This window comes from Aricia agestis, chromosome 22 (genome assembly GCF_905147365.1).
Source record: "Aricia agestis chromosome 22, ilAriAges1.1, whole genome shotgun sequence".
Taxonomy (NCBI): domain Eukaryota; kingdom Metazoa; phylum Arthropoda; class Insecta; order Lepidoptera; family Lycaenidae; genus Aricia; species Aricia agestis.
In genome coordinates this window covers 6,204,710-6,213,044 of record NC_056427.1, presented here as the reverse complement: position 1 = coordinate 6,213,044, position 8,335 = coordinate 6,204,710, and positions in this window count along the sequence as shown.

Below are 8,335 nucleotides of genomic sequence, written 5' to 3'. Positions count from 1 at the left end.
GCGTATATAATTGCATGGTATTCTATTTACACAGTCTAAAAAGTGCGTCACGGATTGTCTGTCGTCTGCGCTGCGCCTTTAAGCCCCAATTTCACCAACGACTGTTAAAGATAACGCTCGAATTAGTATCACGTTACCTCTTTCGCTTTTCTTATGAATGAAAGAGATGACATGAAATTTTAACAAGCTCTTAACACTAACAGACGTTGGTGGAATTGGGGCTAAAGAGTCCGTGTGCCATCGCAATTCTCATACAAACGTAATACCAAGATAATTTCCAATACGAGAATATTTATCACAATATTTTAGTTATAGTAATTACCTAGGTTCCTATACAAAGATTCACTGCAAAATATATACATACCAAAAAATATGAACGATTACAATTTAGTATGTAAATATTTTGCAGTGAATCGTTGTACAGGAACCTAGGTAATTACTATTTTAAGCTGAATAATAACTCAAATATGGTAAATATTCTCGCATGGGAAATGATCTTGGTATTACGTTTATGTGAGAACTGCGCTGGCACCCGGACTCTTTCAATCCTCGCGGCAACCGCGACTGACAAAAATTTTAATAAAATGCCACTTTCTGACCTAGGCTGTAGGTTTAATTTTCTACCGACATAGGTCTAGCGACCCATGCCGCCGCTGCTTTGTCTAGTAGCACACGCACAAACACCGTGCCGAAGTCCGCCGATTCAAAAGGTCGCCGCGCACAAAGCCCGCAATAAAAGCTGTGCAATAGCTAAAAAGTGCCTCGATTTACACCGACCTTAATAGGACTAAAAAGGTACTTTATCAAATAAAAGGGTCCTACCTAATCTCACCCTAAAAACTGTGCAATAAAGATATAGCCAAAGCCGTGAGACGAGACACTAAACTACATTATGTCATCGTATTTCTTACTACTATTATAAATTCGAATGCATGTCTAGCTTCACGGCTGAACCGATTATGGTGAAATTTGGTATGCAGATACTTTGAGAGACGGGCAAGGACATAGGATAGGTTTTTTTGCGGTAAAGTGTACAGTTTTCGTATGATAAATGAATTCCGGGACAACGGAGTCGTGGGCACTGGGCATTATCAAGTTTGGATGGATGGATATGGATTATTAGTGTCTAAGCATTTGCCGAATTTCCGCGGCGGAAGTTCAGCTTGATTCCGCCTGCAATGTATTTTAAATTACCGATGACACACCATGCCGAAATTCCGTCGCGTTATATTGTATGCGTTTGACATTTCTGACGTAATCATGCGGAAAATCCGCCGCGGAAATTCGGCATGGTGTGTTTAGACACTTATTGCCTACTAAATGACGCCCGCAACTCCGTTGCGCGAAAATTCACTTATCGCGGGAAACGTACATTTTCCGGGATATCTATCCTATATGTCCTTTCCCAGGACTCAAAGTATCTCCATACAAAATTGCAGCAAAATCAATTCAGCGGTTTGGGCATGAAGAGGTGACAGTCACAGTTTTGGCATTTATAATATTAGTATGGAAGTATGTGACTCGTCTTATGACTCTGTATATAGCTTCACCCTGAACACCTCTAGAGGGTAGTTAGACCAAGTTAAACAATTTAATATTAAATTATATTACATTTATTTAAGCGTACCTCTAGTGTACTAAAGTTACTTTTGGGGCAGATATTAAAATATTTCAACTAAAGTCCTTGTTTTGTTAACCGATTTACCAAAATAGGAGTTCTATGATTAAAGTGACGCCGCGTTAAAGTAAAAAACCGAGTTGGACATGTTTTTGATTGGCCGGACCGGCCTCTCATAGAAAACAAGCAATGGAACATCATAAAATGGAAAGGGCGTAAGCGACAAAATAGTTTTTGTCGCGTAATTTAAAAACCGTAAATACATTTCATATGAGCTATGGGCAAATTAAATTGTATGCTTGAACCAATTTATGTACAAATTTTGGAAGCTTAAATCACTCTCCTCTGTTGGCAAAATAGGAATCCCCTTTTAAGAGGTCTTTTTGATTGATTATTCTGTGTTATAAAAGTTGACCAATCGTGTTATGCTATGGGTAATTTAAGGGCAAAGACATGATGAATACTGACAATGAACTTTAATTTCTTAGCTTTAGTCATTGCTAAGAAAAATCGATATCGCTGCAGCCAAATTATCAAGACGTCACCTTAACTATCAGAAAGTATGTATGTCTTTTACCTCTTCACATCCAAACCGCTGAACTGATTTTATTAAAATTTGCTATGAAGTTACATTGAGTTTCAGGATAGGACATAGGATACTTTTGTCTCGGAAAAATATACAGTTTCCGCACCTCTTCACGGTCGAACCGATGGACCGATTTTGCTGAAATTTGGCATAGAGATACTTTGAGTCCCGACAAAAGGACATAGGATAGTTTTTATCCCGGAAAAATGTACGGTTCCCGCGCGATAAACGAATTTTGTCCTAACGGAGTTGCGTACGTCATCTAGTAATAAATAAAGCCAATATTTTTATGAAATACATAATAGTTATTTACTTGTCTTTCGATGTTTCTTAAGAAAATATTAGCAATACTTATTGAATTAGATTAAGTAATATTTGTTCAAGAAATGTTGCTTTTAGTCCCTTATATCAATAGTTAATAAAATATTATAAATTATAATAGATGATGCCCGCCAATCCGTTGCGCCAAAATTTGCTTATCGCGCGGGAACCGTACATTCGCCCGGTATGAAAGCTATGTCCTTCCCCTCACCTTACAAAATAATTTTTATCTCGGAAAAATGTACGGTTCGCCGCTTAGTAACCGAATCTCGTAATGTTTATTTATTAACTACTAAGAAATCAAATTAATAGATTTAACAAATTAACGAGACTCCAGGGAAACATTTATATTTTCCTCCTATTACCAGGAATAAAGAAATATTCCAGGAAAAACACAAATTGAGAATTAATAATGCATTCCCTAGAGTAATTAAATCAGTGATTCAATTTAAAGTGCTAAAGAGCGAAGTGACGTTTTGGGACTTTTAAATTTTATTAGCTGGTTTAAATTTCATTATTTTAAGAATTCAATGTTTAAAGTTTATGCGATTTAAGAATATTGAAGTTTGGTTAAAAAATTCTTTAATTTTTTAAACGACTTTTAAGAATATTGAAGTTTTATTTTATGGTTTATAACTTTGCTATTGCATCTAAAGCTGTACGTTTTGCGGCGATAAAAAAGATTGTTATTTCAATGTTTTGTAGGTTTAAGCTGCTGCTGATGATGAAAGTATGGATTTAAAAAAGTGCTGTTTAGGATACCTTTTTAAATCCATACTTTCATCCCAATATTAAATTGCCTGTTACCTCTTCACGCCCAAACCACTGAACTGATTTTGCTAAAATTTGCTATGGGGATACTTTGAGTCCCGGGAAAGGACATAGGATACTTTTTATCCCGGAAAAATGTACGGTTTCCGCGCTATACTGGCCCCAAGGCCCAAGGACCTTGGCTCAACCACTAAAGTATTTAAAGTAAATGGACACAGAAACAGAAATTCTGTCTCATTTCCTATCAGCCCCCCTAGACAAAGTATGTTTCGTTAAAAACGATGAAAAAATTCGTTATCAAAATGTATGCGGTTTGACATAAGTCATAGCTAAATGACATTTCGCTTGCGAAGACTAATGTCAAATCCCATACATTTTAATAGCGAATTTCGTCATCATTTTTAACGAAAGAGACTTTGGCTATGGCCTCTGGTTCTTCTTTGAATTAATAATTCATAAAATAAAACATATTTTTCAAGAGGTTTGGATTCAGGCTTAGTTTTCACTTATATTTATTAATTCTTCCATTTTATTATAGGTATTTGTAATAGTATTACGAAATAATTTAGAATACCTAATGTTTTCTAAATATTTTTTGTGATTGCTCAAAATTTGTTAGATTATTGATATTTAATATCATATTTATACAGAGTGTTCCTAAAACCGAAAATTGATAGAATAAGCATCACCGTCCTTACTTAGTATCTAATTCTTCTCATTAAAATTAATTTACACCTAAATAATTTATTTTATTATTTATTTAGGTTTTTTAATCTAAAAAATATAGTAAAATTATAAATAAATTTTAAAAATCTTTCGAACGGAAATTTAGGTGCACTCTGTATATAATTTATAAAAAAAATGTATATTTAATTGTTAATACTTCATTATTATCAGTTGCTATTAATGTTGATGAAACTTTGAGAGCTTGTCATGTAGGTCATAAGATTCGAACGTTCAAATCATATTGTCAATATCTCTAAATTTAAATGTACGTCGATGTCGAATTTTTAAGAATTTTTTTCATTTTCAACCCCATTTTTTCAACCCTTTTCCTAAAAATGTTGAAAAAGGTGTGAAAATGTAGGGGTTGAAGTTGAAAAAATCAACTTTAAATGTAACAGTGTACACTTTTAATTACTTTTTGGAGTGTACACTTTTTTGAGAAATTTATTTTTATTCTCTGTTTTAGGAATAAATTAAGCCTAATATACGTAATAATAGTTCATTTTTACAAGTTACACTTTATTGACATGATAAGTTTTTAATTTAAAATTTTTCCTATTTATTTTGTTCGTTATTCAAACCTTTCCACTAAATATTATTGACAACATTTTAATTAAAATTTAAACTTACTTACTTAAAAATAACTTTACTCTGATTATTTTAATTCAAACTACAAAACAGATCTCAACCAAGTTTTTGACCATATTTATTAAAGACGAATGTTTAATTGGTTTATACGCATTATTATTGAAATCCTATCATTAAAATAAAAAAACCGGCCAAGTGCGAGTCGGACTCGCGCACCGAGGGTTCCGACAGCTTAAAGGTATTATAGACCTGAGTATTTAGTATGAATTTCAATTTAATACCTCTACGCGTTTATGAGGAAATGGGTAGTAAGTTTAAAATTATTAAAAAAAAATATATTATGTGATGTAACTAAAAATTTATGGTTTTCGTAATTTTTCCTTTATCTATGCTATAAGACGTTGCTTCGTACCAAATTTCAAGATTCTGAGTTCACGGGAAGCACCCTGTAGGTTTTGATTCCCTTGCAAGTGTCGAAAATTTGCGGCATAAACGGCTGTATCTTTTGATTGCGTTGGCTTAGAAGTTTGATTTTTTCACAGCTTCAAGGGACAGTAGACCTGAGTAATTGATATAAATTTCAGCTTCATGCCTCCACGCGTTCCTGAGAAAAAGGGTCTTGACAGACGGACAGACGGACAACAAAGTGATCCTATAAGGGTTCCGTTTTTTCCTTTTGAGGTACGGAACCCTAAAAATGGTTGAATCGAATGAAAAAAACCTTAACATCAACTGAATAAAATTAAAAACAATTGATAAACCAATTTTAAGCCACTTTACATTCGAGAGCGAGTTTGAAATACAAACACAGTTCACTCGAGCGGAGCGAAGCGTCGCTCACGGCAGATGCAATTATATTTTGACAGTTACATGACAGAGCGTTGACAGTTTTGCAGTGCGGTTTACAAGACTGATATCAGGTGAAACACCCAATGATTGACACAAAAAGTCCTTTTCTTGACGTTCATACTTTAAAAAAATCTAAGGTACCAACTACCAATAATAATAATAGCATAGATGACAAAGATGGGTATACCTACTAAGTAAGTAGATACTTAATCTTGATGGGTATAGTCTGTCAAGAAAGTGAAGAAATAAAAAAGTGGCAACATCGTAGTGTCATCTCTTTTTTCTTAGATTGATTTGAAAGGGACACTTCACACTACGATGTTGTCACATTTTAATTTCAGTACAGTCTTGACAGACTGTACTTACATTATTATAATATTATTATTAGACGTACTTAATTAATATATATACTTAACTATATTAAAACCGTCACTGTTAGATTTCGGCAACTTTTAACATAAATTACTGACGAAATAATAAAATATCTACTTAAAACAAATATAGAAATTACAATATCTTTAAAATTCCTTATTTACTATATCTACATTTTTCTTTTATTAATTAAACAAATGAGAAACTATGACGTTTATTCAACCTTTTACTGCCAAAATTCAACAATTATTGTTAAAAGTTGAAATATGCTTCTATTATAATTAAAACGTCATCAATGTGCACAAAACTGTCTCAGAATCAAAATACAATTATTTAGATTCGAACTCAGTAAGTGATAAATTATTTGCTGAAACCGTATGTGTACCTGGTACAATATGCACTGCATGGCAATGCAGTCAATTCAAAACTGAGCGGCGCTTGCATTCTAATGTACGGATAGGAGAGAAAGGAATTTTTAACTATGCTTCGTATTTTAATAAATATGACTTCGGTCGGTATAGTCGTGTTTTGAATTAAAAAAACAACGGATGGCTAAAAATACCAAAATTGGTTTCTCAGTAAAAACATGGTGTAACATAAAAAAATATAAATAGAATTGAGAACGTCTGGTTTTGTCGATTATAAATGATGTTTTAAATACGTAACAGTCCTTACTAAAAGTATATTTTGATCCTTTAGCTATAACTAAATTCTTGGTATTATGATGTTATTTAATCATATTATTATGTTTATTACTATGGGAATCGTTTATTTAAAAATTTTAAATATATCTTCCATAATTATTTATTTTCAATTAATTACAATTTGTATGAACGAAGTATAAAACTAATTCCGCTTCGTCAGCGAAGCGGACTTCCCAAAAACATCGCATGTCAATAAGGTCGTAACGTATTATTTTGATCATTGTAAAATATATCCAATGAATATGAAGATAAGGTTGTAAATTGTTTGATTCCAAATGTGACTTTGATATTTAATGCTCATGTGTAATCAGCATACATTGAATTAAAGCATATATGTTATATAAACTTTTTATTTACCATTCCTAAACAAAACTACTTAGTAATAAACAAAATTCGCTAAAATAAAGTGATAATTACTTTAGGGTGTGTATATTGTGTCCCTTGTGTAGAGTTTACTGTGAAAGTAGCAGCACTGAAAGAGTATCTTTTCTTTTCTAAGTTCTATGAGGAATTATTTTTAACTACTGTAATAATATATTACAAAATCTTATTCCAATCACCGTTTAACTAGGTATGACGTGGAAGAGCCATGTTTCGGCACGAATGGGCCGGCTCGACCGGAGAAATACCACGTTCTCATAGAAAACCGGCGTGAAACAGCGCTTGCGCTGTGTTTCACCGAGTGAGTGAGTTTACCGGAGGCCGAATCCCCTACCCTTTTGCCTTCCCTACCCTCCCCTATTTCCTTCCCCACCCTCCCCTATACTCCCCTATTACCCTATTTATTCTTAAAGGGCCGGCAACGCACCTGCAGCTCTTCTGATGTAGCGAGTGTCCATGGGCGTCGGAAGTTGCTTTCCATCAGGTAACCCGTTTGCTCGTTTGCCCCCTTATTTCATTAAAAAAAATCTATAGTTGCTTTCCCCTGTCTGTCCCCATATATTATGCTTGGAAGAAAGAGATATTCATACAATCTAAAGAATTTGAGTATGTACTGCACACACACTCCGGCACTATAAAATCATATTTTCTTTTAAGATGACCTTGTTTCACCCAAACCTTTGTGAAAGCCATGTTTATCAATAAGGTTAACAGTATACAGAAAAATGCACAGTTATCGTGGTTTTATTTTTTACACAAGTCCTAAAATCAAGAATTACGTAATTCATGAAAGGCCCCTAAATACCTAAACCCTAGATCAATACATGAGTGGAGCTAAAATCCAGTTCTAATCCCAAATATGCTAAATACAGGTCTTAAGTCAAATGCAGAACTCATAACTTGCGTGTGGTACAAGTCACAAGCATGCGCGGTTTCGGTGAGAGTCACAGTGCCCTTAAAAGTAAATCTGCTAGACTTACTACACATTTAATTTGTCTATTACTAATCGTGATTTACACCCAAAAATCTGTTGAGCCTTTCTCATTTTAATTTAATACCTTTTACGCACAACGAAAGTAGCCTTTTCGCAGATCTTTTTTTAACGCAGTTACCTGTCTTACTTAGTATAATCAGTCAGTGATTACATGCTGAATGCTTCAACCGATTTTTCGTTTGGGAAAAATAGAACATAGTGATTGATGACAGAAAAATAGCAATGCAAACATAAACATACAAAAACTCAGAAATAATATGAAATCCCAATCATACCGAATCATTTTACCAATAATACGCGTACCAAAAGGGGAACGCGACATACGGTTTTGAGCACGCGACTGATTACAAAATTGCTATAGTAAAATGTATTCTACAAAAGCGCCAAGTTATGCTTGGGCATTATATTTTTAAATGCGCGTCTGG